The sequence below is a fragment of the Denticeps clupeoides genome, unplaced genomic scaffold (assembly GCF_900700375.1).
Source record: "Denticeps clupeoides unplaced genomic scaffold, fDenClu1.1, whole genome shotgun sequence".
In the NCBI taxonomy this organism is placed as follows: Eukaryota; Metazoa; Chordata; class Actinopteri; order Clupeiformes; family Denticipitidae; genus Denticeps; species Denticeps clupeoides.
In genome coordinates, this window is record NW_021630015.1 from 383,033 (window position 1) to 406,421 (window position 23,389).

The 23,389-nt window shown below is 49.3% G+C and overlaps 1 pseudogene; it reads right to left on the reverse strand.

The window, feature by feature from the left end:
- Positions 1–239: 239 nt before the first annotated feature.
- On the reverse strand, positions 240–5,205 carry LOC114780449 (DNA ligase 3-like; annotated as a pseudogene).
- Positions 5,206–23,389: the final 18,184 nt, after the last annotated feature.

Sequence of the window (23,389 nt, forward strand, 5' to 3'; positions counted from 1 at the left end):
CTTCCGATTCCAGAAGCCCCACAGAGGACCAGTTCTCCAGAACCTACGGAACCCACGTTCGGGTTCCTGACCCAGACTAAAAAATAAATACAACCGTAGACGACACCGCGGCACGTGGGCCAGTCGTTTAAAAAGTGGCGATATGAAGATGATGAAGCACCAGGTTCTGGTTTACGTGACGTTCAGAAGGACACTTGATTTCTGGTGTTATTGCAGTCAGACGTTCTTCTCGGTTCTCCTCAGCAGGGCGGGACCACTCTCCTCCTGGCGGATGCACTGCCAGATCCAGGCAGCGCTTACGTGCTGGGCGCGGCCGTCCTGCTCCGGCGCGGCCAGCGTGTGAGTGGCGGCGGCGGCGGCGTCGTACTCCGGCACCAGGTCCCCGTCGTACGCCACGAAGTAGCGCCGCAGCCTTGTCGAAGTCGGGGGCCGACTGCGGCAGGTAGAGCTTCACGCCGCTGAAGATGTCCAAGCAGCGTCTGGGGAGAGACAGCAGACGGCGTGACGGCGCCTGGAGGACCAGGAGGACGTGAAGAACCTGCCGGGACGCTCTCACCTTCTCCGGCTCCGCAGGACTCGTCTGTCGGCTTTTCCGTTGCTGTGCCCCGTCTCGGCCGTCTTCACCTGGACGGGACGGGCGCGCGGTCCGAGGACGTGGAGGCGCGCGGACCGGCCACGCGGACCTTTTTAGCGGCGTTGTCCTCGGCGACCGCCTTCCTCTTCCCGGCTGGGGTGCGCGGTTCCGTCTTCGCCGCCTTCGCCCGCGGAGCTGCGGTGGAACATGCCAGAATCAGCGGTTCTGGGGAAGAACCTCTCCTGGTGAAGATCTGGACAGGGCAGCAGCTTACCGGCTTTGGCGGCGCTGGGGGCCTGGCGGGACGTGGTGGGGGGGGGACTGCCCCCGCTGGAGGAGCTCTTATCGTCCTTGTCCCCGCTGGTCTGGTCCGCGCTCACCTCGAAGTCACAGCGCTCCTTGGACAGCCGATAAAGTTCCTGGTGGAAAAGACAATCACATTTACAGCATTTACCAGACGTCCTTATCCAGAGGGACTTATAATCAGTATTTACAGGGACAGTCCCCCCCTGGAGACACTCAGGGTTAAGTGTCCTGCTCAGGGACACGATGGTAGTAAGTGGGTTTGAACCCGGGTCTTCTGGTTCGTAGGCGAGTGTGTTACCCGCTAGGCTACGACCACCCTGTGAGAGATGGAACCTCAGGACGTTCGATGGGAAAATCCCACCTTCAGCTGGGGGAGGTTGGTCGCCGTCTTCCAGTCCTTGTCGTCGCGGATACGCGTGCAGCGCGGAAGCGTATGGAGATGCCGTCGGCCGTGTGCATTTCGGACTGGAGAACTCCGCCCCCGTGATCTCCCACACCGTGGCCGTCTGATCCGCACAAACACCACGATTATTTTTACACGTTCCGGTGGAAACGGCAGAAGTAATCCCAACCTGGCGCCCTCCTCACCTCCGGATCCCGGATCAGGAAATCCGGGTAATAATTCTTCACGATTTTTTAACCAGCCTGGATCTTTGCCGGGATCCTGAACAGCAACAGAGAATAAAAGCGGTGACGTTTTCTGTCCCGCCCCAGCGTCCTGGCCCCGCCTCCCCTCACCTTGCTGATTTTAACCACGTCCAGCTCCTTCTGCAGCCTGGCCAGCGTGGCGTCGTCGTATCCGCCGGAGCACTTGGTCACCGTGCACCACTTCCGGGACTCCGGGTCGTAGCAGCCCATCAGGAGCTGGACATGATGCCTCCTGATGACGAGAGACGCAGCCAATCACGGCCCTGCAGGTACTAAGCCCGCCCCCTCTCGGGGTACAGGTGTTTTTGCTCACCATTGGGACCCTTTTCCGTAGAACGCGCCCAGCACCACCAGGTCGGCCGTGTCGCCCATGGCGCCTTCGTTTAAATAGTCCTTCTTCACCTTCAGCCAGTGCCGCTTCCCTGGCTCATAATTTCCCTGCGAAGACCCACAACTTCACAACTAAACTCGTTCTTTCTACCTGCGGTTAAAATGTGGAACCACTAGAGGTGTCCAACCTTGATGTCCTTCAGCACGAGACCCTCCAGTCCCTCCCTGATGACCCGGGTGATCATCTCAGCCAGGTCCGCTGCTCGCTGTGGAGCAGAAACACCGCAGATTTACCACAGAACTTCCGGGATGGAAACACTTGATCTGCAGCACAGTCACCGAAAAGTTCTGGTGAAACGCTGCTTCCATCTGGGTTTAGGTGGTTATTTCAAACTGTGGAATGTGGAGGTTAAACGAGGCCGTGGCTGGTCAGCAGGAAGAGGAGGTCGGACTCACAGTCACGTGCTTCATCTCGGAGAAGAGGATCCGATTGGGCCACCTCCCCCATGTTGGTCATGGGAGAAACTTCCTCGCTCCAGAGAGGCCTTGGGAGGAAACGTCAGAGAGAAGCGATGTAACGTTCTACACCACAGACGTCACGTTCCGCGTGCAGCGGTGAGAACCGGAACCGTTCCAGGCAGGTTCTTCCAGGTTCCGTCCTAAGTATGGGTGGTAGTAGCCTAGTGGGTAACACACTCGCCTATGAACCAGAAGACCCGGGTTCAAATCCCACTTACTACCATCGTGTCCCTGAGCAGGACACTTAACCCTGAGTGTCTCCAGGGGGGGACTGTCCCTGTAACTACTGGATACGGTGTCTGGTAAATGTAAATAAATCAGAGGCCGCGGGAGAACTACTTGTCCATCAGACTGACGCCGTTGAAGTAGATGCAGTCGAAGACGAAGAGGCAGACCTGGCGTCCTGGAACGCGGCTTTCTGCAACAGACAGGCGGAACCCGCGTCACGGCGCCTGCAGGACCCCGGGGCCGTGGGGACCGGCGGCCGTCCCCGTTACCTTGTGCACGCCGAGCGTCCCGAACGGCAGCGGCTTCCCGGTGTTGGTGTCGATGAGCAGCACCTCGGCGTCCAGGATGATGCTGTGGCCGCCGGGGAACGCCAGGGGAATGAACTCTTTAAAATGGGCCACCTGCGTAGAGAAGACACGAGAACGGTGGAGGAGGGGGCGGAGGAGGGGGCGGAGCCACGGTGGGGCGGAGCCGTGGGCGGACCTTGTGGGGGAGGACGGGCTTCAGGCTGCGGCTGAAGTAGCTGAAGGTGTCTCCGCTCTTGTGGACCTGGACGCGCTCGCCGTCGTACTTGATCTCCGAGTACATCCCGTTGGGACACTTCTTCATGGCGTAGTCCACGGACTTACACGCTTCCGCCTGCCCACACACACACACACACACACACACACACACACACACACACACACGCTTAACCGCGCCGCTCTCACCGGCCGCCGAGGTCGGAGGTCGCGGGGACTGACCAGCATGGGCTGCACCGGCGTCATGAGCGACGCCTCCACGCTGAGGACCTTCCTGGGCCCGGTTCCGTTGCCGGCGTCCTGCTGGTTCCGCAGCACCCGCTCCACCACGTCGCCCAGGTTGCGCGACGCCTTGAAGGCGTCGTAGGCGTTGGGGTCCACGGCGTCCAGGCTGCGGACAGGATTTAGTCTGGATGAGGACCTGCGGACCTTCACGTTCAGGCCGCAGCGGGAGACTTACCACTGCTTGGCTCCAGAGTTGATCTTCAGGTCGTGCTTCACCAGTCTGATGATGCACTTCAGATCGTTCCCTGTGCACCTGAAACAGAGGACGAGGACCATGAAGCCGCGTAGATGTACGAGCTCGGCACGCTTCCTGTGAGCAGCTCGGACTTTTTGGCGATGGTCCTGCAGCTCCTTCTGCTGCTCGTCCTCCTTGGTGAGCTGGGAGAGGCGGACCAGAGACGCGTCCACCTCCTGCAGGGTCAGCAGACTCTTGGCTGCAGGTGGGAAGGACTTGCTGGCTTCAAGAAGATCCTGACGGTCTCAGAGACGTCGCCCTTCACAGGAAGAGAAGATGAAAAGACGTCACGATCGTTCTCCGAGGAACGTCAAACTCCAGAGGCATGATGGGAAACGTCCTCACCTGCTCCAGGTCCCGCACCATCTCCTCCTGATTGCTGTTCAGTATGCGGCTGAAGAGCTTCACGATCTGCTTGTCGTTCAGGTTGTAGACGCTCTTCACCACGCCCGGCAGCAGCAGCTTTCACCGTGAGGTACAGGTCCCCCCGGAACTTGTCTGGGGAGGGTACAGGTGAGTTACTGTGAGGGCCGCGGCTTCGGGAGGGGCCCGGGACGGAACGTCCTCCTCCTCACCTCCTCCGCTGCCCCTCCTGAGGAAGTCCTGGATGATCTGGGTCTTGCTGTTGTAGCTGGACACCTCGGCCACCATGGCGCAGAGCTTGCGGAACTCCGCAGGAGGCAGTCCCTGTGCGCGGCCTCGCAGAGCTGGGCGGAGAGGGCGAGCCTGCCGGGGCGGGCTTGGCGGGGGAGGGGCCGGCCTTGGCGGCTGCAAGGACAGACGGTGACCAGACGGAACAACAACTCGCAACCATCTTCTGGACCGCGCCTCTTACCCGTAAAGCCCGAGAATTTGCGGGGGCGTTGACAAGACGGGTCCCCAGCCGGAGACGTCACCTGTCCACTGGTTGTTTCAGTTTGGCCTGGACTTTCTTTCTTTGGAGTGGAATTAAACTTTGGCGGCGAGGTCTGGAGGAGAAAAGGAGAAACCGTTTAGATGAAAGTGCGCCGGACGGAAGAGGGAATTCTGAGAGAACGTCACCCACCGGACACGTGCTTGTTGATGAGGCTCCTTGTCTTCGTCCTGAAGCTCCTCCCAGCCCTCCAGCTCAGTGAGGTCCTCGATCTTCTGGTGGTGGCCCTGGCGCGCTCCAGCTTCTCGAAGATGCACTTGACGTGGTACACCTCCTTCATCTCGCCAGCAGACTCGCTGAAGGGTTGGTGCACGATCTTGCCGATGCGCACCAGGCCCTTCACGATCTGTCTTTGCACTTCTTGCGCCTGCGGTGCCTCGCTTGGCGTATTCCACGCAGTACCTCTGCTCCGCATGTCTGGCCGTTCCAGAAGCTTCTGGGAAAGGTGGATGAAGGACGTAGAGCTCAGACTGGGCGCCGTGGCAGCAAAGCCAGGAAAAGCTGTCTGGGTGATGAGAGGGAGCGCCCCACAGTCCAGTCAGCACCGACGGGTCTTAAACGTCCGGACCGAGTGGACGTTCCTCCTGAACGAAGCGCTCAGCAGTGGCAGAAGATGGAGTTTCCTCAACGTCTCAGCCAGAGTCATCAGCAGAGCGGGACGCCTGGTGGACAAACGAGACACGGCGAGACGGTTTAATAACCCGCCCCACCAACCGACCTCACTAATTCAACCCGCCCCACAACCGACCTCACTAATCCGGCCCCGCCCCACCAACCGACCTCACTAATTCACCCACCCCCGCCAGCCGAACTCCACTAATCCGGCCCCGCCCCTCCAACCGACCTCACTAATCCGGCCCCGCCCCACCAACCGACCTCACTAATTCAACCCACCCCGCCAGCCGAACTCACTAATCCGGCCCCGCCCCACCAACCGACCTCACTAATCCGGCCCCGCCCCTCCAACCGACCTCACTAATCCGGCCCCGCCTCTCCAACTGACGCCATCACATCCTCGTTTATTTCTTATACAGCCCATACCCACAGTATGTCTGAATGGGTGAGGTGTGCACATGACCGCGTTACACTGTGTGCTGTGCTGCAGCGTTTCACAAAGACAAAAAACAATCACTTTCATCGTAAATCGTAGTCACATGACTGATCCGCAGCTCTGGCTGTGTTTGGATATGCCAGCAGGACCACCAGGATGCCCTGCATCAGTGGGAGTCAGTAAGAAGGGACACGTCGCCCATTGTTGTGCTTCAGCTACACGGTTAGCATGGTAGCTAACAGCCGGCGAGTATCCCGCGCGGAACTTCTGCCAACCAACCTGCGCCGTCCGGTTCAACGGGTCCCCGGTGTCACCACAGCGCGCACGGTGCGGAGACTCCAGAGTAAAACCCACGCTGGACGAGGAGAGACTCGGCGTGTGGAGCACTATGGATCCCTTTAAACAAGCTACGCGCTTCCTCTTTGTCCGGCGCCGCTTCCGCTCTTCTGCGCATGCGCGACCGATGGCCGCCTTGGATACCACAGATATATACACACTAGATGTCGCATTCAACACACAGATATATACACACTAGATGTCGCATTCAACACACAGATATACAGTACAGGCCAAACGTTTGGACACCTTCTCATTCAACGTGTTTTCTTTATTTTCATGACCATTTACGTTGGTAGATTCTCACAGAAGGCATCAAAACTATGAATGAACACATGTGGAGTTATGTACTTAACAAAAAAGGTGAAATAAGTGAAAACATGTTTATATTCTAGTTTCATTGCTCTGATTACTGCTTTGCACAGTTTCTTGCACAGTTTCTAGTTTCTTTGCTCTCAATGAGCTTCAAGAGGTCGTCACCTGAAATGCTTCTCCAACAGTCTTGAAGGAGTTCAACACCAGAGGTGTTTAGCACTTGTTGGTCCAGCTCACCCCAAACCATCTGGATTGGGTTCAGGTCCGGTGACTGTGGAGGTCAGGTCTTCACTTTTTGTTAAGTACAGAACTCCACATGTGTTCATTCATAGTTTTTGATGCCTTCAGTGAGAATCTACCAACGTAAATGTCATGAAAATAAAGAAAACACATTGAATGAGAAGGTGTGTCTAACCTTTGGCCTGTACTGTATATACACAAGATGTCGCGTTAGCCCACAGATATTTACACACTACATGCCGCGGTCTATGGCCGTGAGTGCGTCAACAGAGCCGCCATCTTGGGAGTGGCTGGCGCTCTTTTTACAGGAATGAACGTCTGTCAGGGCCAAGGTGGAATAAAGAATTAAGGAGCCATGAATTGAGAAACCGATTTTATTGTCTTTATTTATTGACAGAGAAGCGTTTTTTGAAAATATAGCAAAATGTTCAAAATGATATTTCATATAGTGAAATGATTGTCACATGTGACACACCACAGCTCCAGCACACGGTGTCACGGTGAAATGGTGTCCTCTGTATTTAACCATCACCCTTGGTGGATTCGAACGTGCAACCTACGGATTATGGGACCGCTTCCTAATTATTCAGGTTTTTAATATGAGTTCTCTCCGGCTCTTTGTTAATAAAAGCTGAAGGAACTGGTGGAGAACTGGTGGGATGTGTCTTTAGACCTTTGTACGTTAGAATGACTTTAAACGGCTTTCGCCGCTGCAGTACCACGCATGACCGGAAGATGGCGCCATGCGCTATCATAACCGAGCCCACAGGGTTCTGATGAGGAACGTTCATTACCGCCCACAAGCAGGATTAAAGATTCTCTTTCTCAGGCCCCATCAGGCCCTCCAGCAGTAATCTTCTCACCGCCCACCCCGGAACGTTTCTCCCGGAACATGTCCTCCACATGTGAGGACATGTGAGGACAGTTTGGAGGAACAGCAGGACTACAAGGTGGTTCTGGTGAAGTGGGACAGAGAGCAAATGGTGTCGATATAAGTTGAATTCGTTATTGCACCAGAAATGATTTTAATCTTCTTCTCTGTTCCAATGGGTGTACAATGTGTACAAAAAACGCAGAAATAATAAGGAAGCGGCTCCGTAATCAGAAGGTTGCCGGTTCGAATCCCGATCTGCCAAGGTGCCACCGAGGTGCCACTGAGCAAAGCACCGTCCCCACACACTGCTCCCCGGGCGCCTGTCATGGTGCCCACTGCTCACCAAGGGTGATGGTTAAATGCAGAGGACAAATTTTACTGTGTTCACCATGTGCTGTGCTGCTGTGTATCACATGTGACAATCACTACACTTTCACATCAGCATTCTACAGAAGCACGTATGAATATTTCCAGACGGACCAGGCGTGTAGAACATCTCTGCTTGTTCTGTAATAGAAGGCAGCGGACAGATTGACAGGATTCCTTCTTGCTGTAATTTGCTTTCTACAAACTCAATTAGAGGGTGAAGCAGGACGGGAAAATAATGAAATGACTTAGCAGCTGATGAAGCGCAGCGTGTCAGCTATTAAAAACCAAATAAATGGTGATGAAGGAATACGGATCTGCGGCAGAAAGAAAATCTCTTCTCCTGCTTTTCTTTAAAAACGATCCATACGACCTGCAGGGGATTTAATTATGAATAATTAGACACTCGCCTATGAACCACAAGACTACAGAGACGCAGGTTCAAATCCCACTTACTACCATCGTAGTAGACGCTTTTATCCAAAGTGACTTACAGGAGGACACCAGAAATTCTCATTCGGTTTCTATAGATTTTGAGTTACAAAACTAAGAGTCCTGATAATGCCCAACTTGTCAGGAATAGAGCATGCTGGGACTTGTTAAGTGCTGGACGAGTGCAGTGTGTGTGTGTGTGTGTGTGTGTGTGTGCATGTGCGTGTGTGTTAGCGTTAGACTAAGAAGCGTTGGTTAAAGAAGCGGCCCAGAAGGTTGCCAGTTCGAATCCCGACCCACCAAAGTGCCACTCTGGTCCACTTGATGAAGGTCCCGTCCCCACAACATCTGCTCCCCGGGCGCCTGTCATGGTGCCCACTGTCACCAAGGGTGATGGTTAAATACAGAGGACACATTTCACTGTGTGCACCATGTGCTGTGCTCTTGTGAGTTTCACTTTTTAGTCTTCTGAAGGATGAATATTCATAAATCATCAGCTGCTACACGCATATTCACGTTCTGCCACCATTCAACCCCCCAACCCTGGCACCCTCCGCCCCTACGCGCTTCAATATTAGGCCCCGCCTCGGCCGGCCCGTATATACTCTCAACAACAATAACCGTCTAGACAGCGCCGACGGAATATTGCTTATTGATTTGGATCAGGGTGCACATGAGTAAATGTAAATATCGGTTGCGAGTCAGGGTGAGGTCAGGGGTCACCGCCTGGACCCCGATACTGAGGGCCACAGTAAGCGGCGGTAAAACGGCTCATTAGCTTGTATGCAGAGAGCCCGGCCTGATGGAAGTACGCGGCGTAACCGGATTTACATTGATCGCCGCCCAGCTCGATGCCGAGACATTTCATCTCCAATTGTTATTTGCTTCTTGCTCCCTCTGCTCCTGCGCTCATCTTTCTCCTGAGCACCGATCGATGGTGGCCCTGAAGTCCACGTCTCGCCGAGGACCTTCCTTCAGCCGCACTTCTCATGCCGTCTGTTCAAATACTTTCATTTCCATTTAGAGTGTCTGCGAGGCGGCGTTTCGTTCGGTCCAATAACCCCTGACCTCAGGCCATGCTGATTTAAATAAAGCTCTCCGCTCACGCCACGAACATCATCTCTCATCACTACCCCACTTACCAGAATAACCGCCACCACGAGCCACCGATGTGGCTCCGTGTCTTATATTCTGCACCATGTAAATATCTGCTGCATCTTAACTTGCTTACCTTCTACCAGCTTTATTTCCCTCTTTATTCTATTTTATTTCTTTAATTCTCGTGTCCTCTGTATTTAACCGTCACCCTTGGTGACAGTGGGCACCATGACAGGCGCCCGGGGAGCAGTGTGTGGGGACGGGACCTTCATCAAGGGGACCTCGGTGGCACCCTCGGCGGGGCCAGGACTGTCTTCATTACTTCATGTTGCTCGAAGCTGCAGCAGGTACGTGAGGTGTGACACCGGCCCAACGAACGGGACAGTTTTGTCCAAACGGATGTTCTGAAGTGATTTGGATCTGGGCCGTGGTGACCTAGTGGTTAAGGAAGGTTGTGGGTTCGAATCCCGATCCACCAAGGTGTCACTGAGCAAAGCACCGTCCCCACATGCTGCTCCCCGGGCGCCTGTCATGGTGTGTAGGGTGGTAGTAGCCTAGTGGGTAACACACTCGCCCTATGAACCAGAAGACCCGGGTTCAAATCCCACTTACTACCATTGTGTCCCTGAGCAAGACACTTAACTCTAAGTTGCTCCAGGGAGACTGTCCCTGTAAATACTGATTGTAAGTCTCTCTGGATAAAGGCGTCTGCTAAATGCTGTAAATGTAAATGTAAATGTGTCCACTGTCACCAAGGGTGATGGTTAAATACAGAGGACACGTGTCACCATGTCACCGTGTGCTGTGCTGCAGTGTCTCACAATGACAATCACTTCACTTTCACTTTTTTTTCGAAAAGGATTCCGTGCCCCATTCGCCTCAGCTTTTTCTGACAAAATACTGCCCCCTGTCGGTGGAGTATTTCACCAGGTCGGATTTTACACGCTGCATTTACATTTACCGCATTTACCAGACGCCCTTATCCAGAGCGACTTACAATCAGTAGTTACAGGGACAGTCCCCCCCTGGAGACACTCAGGGTTAAGTGTCCTGCTCAGGGACATAGTAAGTGGGACTTGAGCCTGGATCTTCTGGTTCATAGAGGAGTGTGTTACCCGCTAGGCCACTACCTCCCACCAACCACCACTACCACCGCTGCACCTTTAATGTTATCAGCAGGAAGATATTGAGATTTGATTGGAATTCAGATGAAATTTAATACATTCAGATTGAATTTCAGTTTGTACAATTCAGATTCAAATATATTCAATTCAATTTCAGTTAGAACTGGCACATCTCTGCCCGTACTACCTTTAACACTCTACACCCGCATCAATTTATTGATATTGATCTCCTGTCAGAAGTTTCCACGATTAAAATAAAGCGGCTGATTTATGCTGCGTACCTTTATATCTGGTCGTGAAAATTGACGGTCTTGTAACGGTCCTCTGCCCAGTCTCTTGGCTACATAACCAAGCCTGTGTTTGCTCAGGATCTGGACGTTTGTTTGCTGTGAATTCTGGGTTTGCGGCGCAGACTAATTTAATTCTTACGCCAGTCGGGCTTTTATGTTGCCGTTGCTAATATGTTGCCAGGCAACTGTGGCCTGTTAGGTGACCGCAGTGCTTGGTTGAGACTCTGTTTATTATTTACTGTAATTATCAGTAAATTAAACCAGATATTGTATAATTGTGTATTAAATTTTCTCCCATCGCAGGTGTTTTACAGAAGCTATTATCCACTCACGGTTGTACGTTACTGCCATTTTATCAGCTGTCTACTCTGCAAGACACACCTCCACCTGGAGTCAGCCAGCTGACACACACACACACACACACACACACACACACACACACACACACACAGTCTGCTGAAGATCTTTCCAGAACGAGAAGACATGTTCGATTGTAGACATTTTTATTGTGAAAAGGGGCAGTAGGGGCAGTGGTGGCCTGGCGGTTAAGGAAGCGGCCCCGTAATCAGAAGGTGCCACTGAGGTCTCCTTGATCTCGGTACCGTCCCCACACACTGCTCCCCGGGTGCCCACTGCTGGTGATGGTGATTAAATACAGAGGATAAATTTCACTGTGTGCACCATGTGCTGTGCTGCTGTGTTCACTTCACGTTCACTTTAAAGCAAACAAAACATACATGTAAGAAAAGTTCAGATATTTTAGACATGCATATACGTTATGAGTGGTTTGGAACATATAAGCACGCGGTTAAGGTCCTCGATGGAACCGCCGAGCTCGTTTCCAGCCCGTGTTCGGGCCTTTGAATCCAGTCCCAGCTCCATGTAACACTTGGAGATGCTCAGCCTTAGGCTCATGGAGGAGCACAGAGGAAGTTCTCCAGAGCGTCACGTATTGTGGACGAATGTGTAGTATCCGGAAACTTCTTCTCCAGCTCGGTTATTCTGGTCATGTTGTAGCACCAGTATCCCCGCCGGACGGAAGAAGATCAGCGCCGGCCAGAGTGAAACATCCGTCTGAATGCTGCTGAAGGCTGTAGTTGTTTTTGATTTTGCCGAACCCGCCATCGTGTTTGAAGTTGTACGGACACAGCTTCATCCAGGCCATCAGTGGCGCAGGACTTCTTCTTGTCGTCCTCCAGGTCTATGTAGGCGCGTTTTCACCGCACGTTGTCTTATAGCGGAGGAGTAAGTGTAACGCCATGTCTTTAACCGCGGTGTAGCCATTCCACCGTATCATCTCGGCCCGTTTCCTGCTGACGCTTTTTACCCTGAACCTCCTTTCTGTAGCGCGACCGCTCTGCACCCCCAACACGTTACAGATGTACACGTTACCAGCGTAGATGTTAGCGGCGGGCGCGTTACCGATGTACACACCACCCATGTACATGCCAGTGATGTTCACGTCAGTGAAGTACGTGTTACCAACATGCACGTTACCGGCATATGTGTTACTGTCATACGCGTTACTGGCATACGCATTACCAGCGTACATGTTATTGATGTACATGCCACAGATGTACGTGTTACCGTTGTATATGCTACCGATGTACGAGTTACCGGCGTACATGTTATTGATGTACATGCCACAGATGTACGTGTTACCGTTGTATATGCTACCGATGTACGCGTTACCGGCGTACATGTTATTGATGTACACGCCACAGATGTACGTGTTACCGTTGTATATGCTACCGATGTACGCGTTACCGGCGTACATGTTATTGATGTACACGCCACAGATGTACGTCTTACCGTTGTATATGCTACCGATGTACGCGTTACCGGCATACATGTTATCAATGCACACGCCACCGATGTACACATTACCGACATGCACGTTACTGCCGTACATGTTACGGGCGTACGCATTACCGATGTACACATGACTGATAACAGATTGAGCCTTTGGCTTTGGGATTTTAACCCTGTGTGTATTTGTTTAAACACACACTACTGTGTGTGTGTGTGTGTGTGTGTGTGTGTGTGTGTGTGTGTGTCGGACAGCTGTGTGTGGAATTAAAATTCACTCATTTGAAGGCCAGACGGAGCTTTTGGCCTGAGAAGAATCTGGACCTTCAGAACTGCACAGTTTCCTTTCTACTTAATTTTTTTCTTGCCTGGAACTAAATCTAAAGTGAAGTGATTGTCACTTGTGATCCACAGCAGCACAGCACACGATGCACACAGTGAGCTTGGCGGATCGGGATTCGAACCGGCAGCCTTCTGATTACGGGGCCGCTTCCTCCACCGCTAGGCCACCATCGCCCCTATCTGCGTTTTGCTGTCTCCAGAACGCAGTCTCCAGTTTCTCGGCTGGGTGATGTTTTCAGTGTTAAATGGTGGATTTCTCTGAAGAGTAGTGATGTTGATGGTTCTTCTTCACTGAAGATTTATTAACTTCTGTCCAATACACAACAGGTAATCTTACACATTCATCTAAAAGATGAACCTTCAAGGTACAAGAACGTTTCAGGGGATCTTTCAGAATTTTCCCTCATGGCTGTCACAGCAGAAGATCTCACTGTGGGACTAATGGGTCTCTGCATTTTCAGTAATGGATGCTGTCTGGTCTGAAGCCAAGTAGAAGAGGGATAAATGATGGTGTCAGGACTGAGCCAATCAGAAGCGCCGTTACTAATGAAAGTGAAGTGAAATGTCATTGGGCAACACTGCAGCGCAGCACAAGGTGACACAGTGACACGTGTCCTCTGTATTTAACCATCACTCTTGGTGAGCAGTGGGCACCATGACAGGAAAGCAGTGTGTGGTGACGGGACCTTCATCAAGGTGACCTCGGTGGGATCTTGGCAGATCGGGATTCAAACCGGCAACCCTCTGATTACGGGGACGCTTCCTTAACCGCTAGGCCACCACTGGACCTGGACCACAGCTGAGAGATGGAGAATCTTCTCTGCAAAAACAAACTCGCAAGACCACAAAAGAGCAGAAGACAACAGCGGAATTGTAAAACCAGACAAGAGCCTGACATGAACATCAGCTTCAGACAGAAGTGATATCAGAGAAATGATCAGGGCTGGAGCTTCAGCTTCAGTTCCTCCACAAGCCACCAGAGAGCAGTCAGCTCCTTCAGAGCGTGGACGTTCTCCGTGAACCAGCGGTGATGCTCTGGTCAGGACGTTTCCCGCCTCACCGCCCGCCGCTGCTCTCAGTCATCTTTCCACGTCCCTGGTGGTGACACTAACGTTCCCTGACAGCATGGTCTCAACACGACACACCTCTGATTCTGAGCTGAAGCACCTAAAGAGCACTGAGGGTCTCTACCGGCGTCCCCTCCTGACAGGAGACGATGCTCAGGCTGGAATAGAACCTGGCAGCTCGTGCTGTAACATGACCAAGTGGATTTATCTCCCAGACGAGCTTCAGGAACGATGAAGAACCGTGTGTATGTTCCTCACACGTCCAACACTACCATCTACCCACCTTTCCGGTTCTACACTAGAGAATCATCCAGCCAGTAAATACGGAATCTTTGGCTGGACGTTTCAGCATGTTCTTCACCAGCCTCATCTCCTGCAGCACCATCTTTATAAAAAGAAAAGCTTCTTTATTCATTACAAGATGTAGGTCTGTAGATTCTGTCTTTGTCAGACTCATCGGAGAACAGCAGGGAACAAAGGATCTTCCGACAAAACCGCCGCTAACGTGCTGCAGAGTAACGGCGAGCGCTAATGAGTTACCACGGCGACCGCGCCTCTGACTCTCCAGTAATCTTATCTTTTTCTGGTTTTTATATAATTGGCCCAGCGATTGATTCATTACGGCAAGAAGGAATCTGTGGCGGTTTGTGGCTCCATCGATCCAAGCGGGCCACAGAGGTGGGCGGAGTCAAGGCGAAATCGACACAGGAAGTGCAGAACAAGTTCCAGGCCCCATCTATAGTGAGTAAATATAATCAAAGGTTCACGGGGACACAAGTTGGTCTGAAGGCCTTTGGGGGCGTGGCCAGACTGCGTAATTAGGCGGTCATACAAAACCAATAATCCCCAGTTCCTCAACCCAGCGATGAATGAACGGAGAGATCGCCGCTCTTTTCTTCTGTTTCCTGCTCCAGTAGCTCCTAAAGCAGACATCAGTTCTCTGCCAAATGAATGAATCTGCTTTTTTATTCCACTTATTGGCTTTTTGAAGTGATTTTGATCTACGTTTGCGGTAAAAACGAGCTGCTTCTCAGGATTTTTACACCGGCATCATGGCTGAATTCACACATCCAGCTCTGAGACGCCAATTTCCAACACATGCATACTTATTTAGGAATATTTTAAAGTTAAATGTGCGAGTGGCTTCCACAACACACACACACACCACAACACACACACACAAAAAAAAAAAAAAGCTTTTAACGCTTTTAAACTCTAAACAGAGGTTCCTCCTCATTTATCTGCAGCAGTAGATGAATTTTATGCAACGTTCAGGCGGGAATGAGCCTAACCTTCCTTCTCTGCCCTGGATGGATGCTGAGGTTCATTAGGTGGCAAATGGCCCTTCCTGCTCTCCAACATTATCACGGCCTCTCCTGCTCCCCTCTTCTCATTAGAAGCGTACCATGTTCATTTAGGTGTGAAGGAAAACGTTTAGATAAAAGGACAGGAGATGGTAAGAAGCGGTTGCAGCGCCGCCGGGGTCAGTCTCAGATGAGAGGAGCCGTGCCGCTGAGACTCCAGGGTCCTTCTCCTTCTCTTTCCCCACCGGACTCTCAGAAGTTTGCTGATGGGCTGATGATGAATGTGGTCTATTGTAAGCAGTAATGAAAATGTTACGTCAGCGAGAGGAGTTGGATCTTCTCAGAATGTCTCTCCAGCACATTTAGTGGCTGCCATTTGAGATCCAGAACCAGTAATTTGGGTCTAAAGTCATGTAATTCCATCTTGCTCAGTATTTGCTGTTCATCGGGATATGAATCCAGTTGTTTCCTCGGCTGAGAGGCCTTTATTACTTTTATTACGTTGATTATAATATAACAGGCGAGTTAAACCACAGGCCCAGAACCATCATCTCCGCGGGAGATGTTTACTGCTCCAGCCTGGTCTCACACTGGAGAGCAGATCACCTGATTTCATTTGAGCCACCAGAACACTGCAGACGTTCCAGCAGGGAGGATTTACAGCAACTTCATGGATCCCATCATCAGTCGTAAACAGCTTCCTTTGCTGCTGAATGACCCATCAATTCTGCAGAGTAGCTCTGTGTACAGTGGGAGTAAACTCCTTCTCGTCATCTTCATCCCAGCATATTAAATATACATGTTCCACGTCGGTTATGTCACTGGTGATCTTCGTCCAGAGATGGGTTTTCTCTACTTCACTACAAGAGGTCTTATTGGGGTACAGAGATCTTCTCCGCTTGATCTCATCTTTTACAGGGATGCAACGCTGCGCTCAACTTGTAATTCAATTTTCTAAACAGAATGAGCTGCAGATAAATTCAGCAAAATACCAAATGTACAGTAATAAAAAAAGGCACAAAGTAAATCGTCTAAATCGGGGTTTAGAGGATTAGAATCTTAACACTGCGGCTTCCTGAGCTTCGTAACATAAACCCATTTTAAGTGTATTTTATTACTGTTAATCTGTAAATCAATTAGAGTCGTGTCCTGTTCAGAAAACAGTTGTTCGTAATATTTACAGTTTAATGTTTGTAATATTTACAATTTAATGATTGTAATATTTACAGTAAAATTTACAGTTTAATGTTTGTAATATTTTACAGTTTAATGATTGTAATATTTACAATTTAATGATTGTAATATTTACAGTAAAATTTACAGTTTAATGTTTGTAATATTTACAGTTTAATGATTGTAATATTTACAGTAATATTTACAGTTTAATGTTTGTAATATTTACAGTTTAATGATTGTAATATTTACAGTAAAATTTACAGTTTAATGTTTGTAATATTTACAGTTTAATGATTGTAATATTTACAGTAATATTTACAGTTTAATGTTTGTAATATTTACAGTTTAATGATTGTAATATTTACAGTAAAATTTACAGTTTAATGTTTGTAATATTTACAGTTTAATTATTGTAATATTTACAGTAATATTTATAGTTTAATGATTGTAATATTTACAGTAATATTTATAGTTTAATGATTGTAATATGTACAGTAATATTTATAGTTTAATGTTTAATGACCAGATCTCCTCTTTTCCGAGCAGGTTTGGCTTCTACACGCATATTCGTGCCAGACCCCCCACCAGCACAACTGAAGTATTTTCTTTCAGAAAGAAATTGTGTCTCCTGGTTGATTTTCTCTTTTTACGGAAATCGGGTCCAAATGGCTCTTTGAGTGTTAAAGGTGACCGACTTCTGGTGACGGATGGCTTCAACTGGCCTGATGCCACCAGCAGACGCGTTGACGTGCAGCGTCTACTTTCACTCGACTTCCCTCCCTGCAGCGGCCGTGTTTCCCACCTTCTACATTTCTACATTCGCATCCAGATTCATTCTAATCACGTCTCCAGGGACATCTGAAGACGAGTGTGAGAACATCCAGAGTAACAGTTGGGCCGTAGTGTCGATGGCGAGTGGAGTTCTCTCTGTTTGTCTTGTAATTATCACCTCTCAACTTGCCAGGTTGCCACGGGTTCGTACAACTGGGTTCTAGTGTAAGTACTTATACTTTGGATTGTGGGAGGTCCTGACATTCTGATGGGTCAGTTGTGTACTTTTCACTAACCAGGAGCATCTTCCAGCTTGTCAGTTCTTCTGCAGGATCTGCCGTCGTGATGCAGTCCTCACTTACAGTGGTAGAGGACTCAAGAAACCTGACCACTAGAGCTCATATGAAACCCCACATGGTTGCTGGTGATGCAGTTCTTGAAGGTCCAGCAGTTCTCCTCCATTCACGTCGTTGGCGCTCAAGACAGGAATAATGAAGGGACGTCCACTGCAGTACAGACAGGCCAGACGTTCCTCGGTCGGGAGTATTATATGTTCTCTCCATATCTGCCACCAGTCACACTGTAAAACGCTGTAAAATTCTATTTAATAGTCAATCCTGTGGACACAGTGGACACAACTTCATTTTTATATACATTTTATATAGTGTGTGGAGGGGCGGAGCTTGACCGCGGTGAAGCGAGACGATTTAAAACCAGGACTTGTGCTGATGGTGATGTTGGCCATGTACTCACTTCTGGAAGATCAGGAGATGCTTGTCGTTTTTATTTGTTAGTTGGTTGGTATTTGTCTTAGTTTAGGGTCTGTTAGTGTCACTATTTAGAAGAAGAATGTTTTTTTTTTTGTGACAGTGTGAAACAACAAAGGCGTCTGGTCCCAACACAATGAATCATGGTTAGGTTTTTATTGTCTGACTTTCCACTTTTGTCCGATTTTCTAGGCAAATAATTTGACTCTTTCTGAAGCTCTGTGAAATTTTTCCTCACGGGATGCTCCTTCAAGGCTCTGTGCTCATTTAAAGCCAGGCGGTGACGTTGGTCTTCTGAGTATTTCCCATGAGCTGGACTGGCAACGCTCATAATCAGGCGCTGTGCATATTACTCGGTACGGTATAATCCCGTCTACATGAGTCATGGAAATAAGAGGACATCACATGGAATTTTCTTCAACATCTTCATCTGAGGCCTGCTGTTCTCTTTGCTATTGAAGTGTTTGGTTTAAAGATCTAAAGAGCTCTCGAAGGGCTTCAGGAAAAAACGTGTAGATGTCTGTGAGGGATTAAAAAAGATTAAATTATTTGAAATAAATCACTCCGCTGTAAGCAAACATGTCTACAAGTGGCGTAGATTTCCATTTTTGTTGATGCTGAGGTCTCCAAGATTTGACCAGGTGTTTGTAGCCCTGCTCTCTGCTCTGGACACATTTTTGCTGCTGATGCACCTCCATATCATTGGCCCATGCCAAACCTAAAGAACGGTGGTGAAAATGTTGTGTATTGAGGTTCCTTCTCTGTCTGGGGGACTGACTTCACTCCTGTAGTACTGAATTTACTAGAAAGTGGAGGTAAAGCAGACTTTTCCCCACGGAATGTCAGAAGTGGTCCTGGAGAAAAGTCCTGATTGGAATGTTGTGGGGTGATTGGAATAAGCATCTTGCAGATGTGGTCCAGTGTTTGGCTGCTGAAGGCTTTTGGATAACCAGCAATTAAAATATAATCCTCTAAAGGCCACGACCGGTGTTTTTTTGCGATTTAGTTCCAGTGCGTTGGTTAAATTTGTTAATGAGGAATATTGCTGTACTGGTTGAGCACTTGTGATTAAATGTGATTTTGTTGAATTAATATTAAGCAGAGTAAATATATAAGTAATAGAAATCCAGATTTACTGAAATAAGTGAAAGTGAAGTGATTGTCATTGTGCAGCACAGCACACGGTGACACGGTGAAACGTGTCCATTGTATTTAACCATCACCCTTGGTGACAGGCGTCCGGGGAGCAGCGTGTGGGGATGGTACCTTCATCAAGGGGACCTCAGTGGCACCACTGATCATTCTATGCCGATTTACCCCAAAAAAGATTTCAGAAGAAGCTGAGCAATCACCTCACAAATCTCCTCTAATCAACCTCCACCAGCACTTTGCTGGTCCTCACAGAAACTGGTGTTTCCATCCATAATTCTGTCATCCAGTCTGCCTGCTTGGGACTAATGGGCTCTGAAGGCGGCTGGCGGAGATGTTTTTGGGGAAAGTTCAGGAAAGGAGCAGAGCTGTTTACAGATGGAGATAATTTACTTGTCCTCCGCCAGCACAATGAGTGATGAAATGGTGGGAGGAGGCTGGCCAGTAAATCCTTTAAGTGACAGTGGAGTGATTTGTCATGTGAGACACAGCAGCACAGCACACGGTGACACGGTGATGAAACGTGTCCTCTGTATTTAACCATCACCCTGAGTGAGCAGTGGGCACCATGACAGGCGCCCGGGGAGCAGTGTGTGGGGACGGGACCTTCATCAAGGGGACCTCAGTGGCACCTTTGCGGGTCGGGATTTGAACCTTCTGATTACGGGGCCGCTTCGTTCACCGCTAGGCCACCACTCTCCTGCTAGCTGAGCTTAGGTGTTCTTTACTAGAATAAAGACTGCGAGAGGAAAGAAAGGTGTTATACAGCTGAAACGGTGAAGGTTTCATGGCTGAAAGTCACCTTAGAAGAAGGATATTTCAGGGATGCAGTGAGACTCTTGTGGGACAGCCTGCAACCCTTCCCTGCCCTGGGGGACAGCAGACCCAGTTAGCAGGGATCATGATGGTCAGTCTAACCATCAGATCCATGATGGACTGACCCACATCATTTACTCGTCATGAGCTGGACGTAATCATGGGACTGCGGCCATGCAGTTTATGTTTCTATAACGGAACCTTGGAACCAGAAGAAAAGACAGTGGAGGCAACCACAACAGCAACTTTTATTTCTTATTTGGCCCCAAATCTCATGCTGTTTATCATTATAGGCATTGACAGGCCCTACAGTCCACACCCTCCACAACACACAAGGATAAACTCCACTAAAAAAAGCATGGAGAAAAGGAGTAAAAGAGAGAGGGACCTTCTTCCAGGGTGGAGTGAGGGTTAGGTATCAGAGCAGGGTTGGTGTTGCATTGAAGAAAATGTCTGTCCATGTCTGGAGGTGCTGGACAGTGCAAAGTAGGATTCAACTAGTCCAGTGTCATGGTCCACAGTGGTGCTAATGGTCCTTTTGAAGATCCCTGGAGCTTCAGCTGTTATGGTGTTGGTAGCTATGGTGACCCTTTGGTAGATATCATGCTGATTTGTGTCCTTAGCAGGTCATTGCCAGAAACCAGGATCTAGAGTAACTCTGACTGAAAGTGGTAAGATTTGTATGGCTGGGACTGGGTGGTTATGGTAGATGCCTGCGCATATGTTGAGGGCAACAATGGCTCCGGTGGACAATCCAGGACCACAGCAGATACCTTCAGAGATCTAGTGAAGTTCATGCCTTGTAAGGTAAGGGCTGTTCTGTTTAACTTTATAATGATGAGAAAGGAACAGAGTTGGGAGATCTTAACATCTCAATAATATAGCGCTGAGGGTCTTTAACTTGTGGACTGCATTGTAAGGACAGACACCACATGCCATGCAGATGGTCATTTGTGTACGTGTTGACCGCCCAATCTGTCACCTCGGCACAGTGACCGCACCTTGACTGCTGTGTGTCTGACACCTTACCCTCTCCATCGCTCTCCTGGGCACCGTGACTGGAGGTGCTGACAGGGTGACAGATGTCACAACAGAGGACAGCTTGGTCCTCTAATTACTTATATAATTACTCCCAGCCTGCACTATTCACTTCAGCTAGTGTGTAAAGCGTGGAGAGCACCTATTAGATGGTTTATATCAAGTGTCCCAAGGACCAAACCTTTTCTGGTCAAAGTCTCCAGATTGGAAGCACCAACCCTGATTAAACTCATGAACGTAGCAAGCAGACCAACATGATCACGTGTCCAGATTGAGGTTGGACGTCAGGATTATGAATATTTAATATCACATTCAACGAAATGCACCAGCTGCTTCATCGCCCATCTTCAGCAGTTGCTGATCTACATTCAAACATGATTCTTTCATTCCATCTTCTGACCAGAGACCAGATCTGCAGGCCCCGAATCACTAAACACCAGGATACGAGAAGCCTGAGGAGTTCTCCTGTTCATTTTGGGTTCATTTGGTTTCGAAAACGTCCACAGAATCCTAAAAACCTTGGATCGGTCCTGCTTTTCTGTCAGAATATCATGTTTTTTCACTTTTCAACTTGGCTCAGATCAGGAAAGGAAAGTGGCAGGAGAGGTGAGAGCCGAGCTGCAGTTCCTCCCTGAGGAACGTCTCTCAGCCCAGACAGCAGCTCATCTGGAGATGTTGAGAACTTCATTCCTGCCATTTATAATTCATCAGGATCCGGCATCAGCACTTGGCTTCCAGAGCTGTGGAACGTTTATGGGATCCGTTTCCCCTGTAAACGCTGGAACCGAGGGCTGCAGATAAAAGGCAGCACAGTTACAGAAATCAGAAATCTATTACACTCCGGCAAGGTTCCTTTTCTCCTGGTGGTTCCACAAACAGGGAGCGTAGGTGGTGAGGTCATGTGACTTGGCCCAGGGTCTGAACGCAGTTTCTCGGTTAATTGGCTTGGATTTGGAGCGAATTTGTTGGATTCGTATGAAATATTCAGAGTGCAGGTTTGCAGACTTGCCTGCATAATTTATGGAAGCAAAATGAAAATCTGAAACTACTGCAGACCAGCTGTGCAGGTTGATCGTATTTTTCATTTAAAGTAGCAATTTAATAATTAACAAACACACATTGAAGGTTAGAAAAACCCCAAAAAAATAAAAACGTTGGAGTGGGACGTGTGCTGGATGTGTGCTGGACGTCTATTGGACGTGTGATGGACGTCTGATGGACGTCTGCTGGACGTTTGATGAGCGCGACGCACGCTGCTTCTTCACGATGGAAACCGAGCTGCTCTCCTTTTCATCACTGGAGCGCAGCGCTCCGAGAGTCTAAATTGTGCGACGACTGGGTCGATGGTCACCCAGAGCCACTCCATTAAACCCATCAGAGCCCCATCAGTCTTGCTATTGTGTCTCTGGACGGAGCAAGAGTGTGAGGAAAAGGCCATTTTGATTTTCTTCATCTGTTTACAAGTGACACCTGGGCAGCGCTGGCTTTCATCTCCTCGTATTACATCTGCACCTGAGGCTCTAACAAATTTCCTATAACAGTTAGATTGTTCTAATGTTTTAATTGTAGATTTACTCGTTTTACATCGATATAAATTCCATATATTTTCTGATGTAAAGAAGTATCCAGGAATAACAGACTGAGTACACAGGCACGGCAGACTTTTTTATTCATAAGCAGAAGTTTCCTGGAAATGACTGAATTTCTGGTATGAAGTATAAATAACGGATGAGACGAGTTTCTATTTTAACCTGCATCGTGTGAGGAAGGACAGATATTTCCGGTGCCCTCGCTCATCTGCTTCATTAAATTTACTGGGAGCAGCATGCAGTAAAGAAAAGCTTCTGTTCTTGTTAAGCAACTCTGGGTCTATTTGTGATGTTTCCGAGTCAGGAGAACCCATACAGCAAACATCAGAAGCACAAAGCTGTAAAACCTGTTTATTATCCCTTCAGACAGCACTGACCGCAAACCTGAACTGGTCCATTAATAATAAATAAAGCAGCTACTCTCCTTCCTTCTGCTCTTCATCCTCACTTTCTGTGCTGCAGGAAGGGCTGTGAGATATAAACACATGAATGGACACCTCACCTCACCTGACTCCCCCCATCAGAACACTGGAATTAAAGCGCCTGATAACCTGCATGTTGGTGTTGGTAGTAGTCGTGGTCACTAATGTTCACTAATTCACTAGTTCACCCATCAGAACGCTGGATTAAAGCACCTGATAACCTGCATGTTGGTGTTGGTAGTGGGCGTGGTCACGTGGACTGGAATTAAAGCACCTGATAACCTGCATGTTGGTGTTGGTAGTGGGCGTGGTCACGTGGACTGGAATTAAAGCGCCTGATAACCTGCATGTTGGTGTTGGTAGTGGGCGTGGTCACGTGGACTGGAATTAAAGCGCCTGGTAACCTGCATGCTGGTGTTGGTAGTGGGCGTGGTCACGTTGACTGGAATTAAAG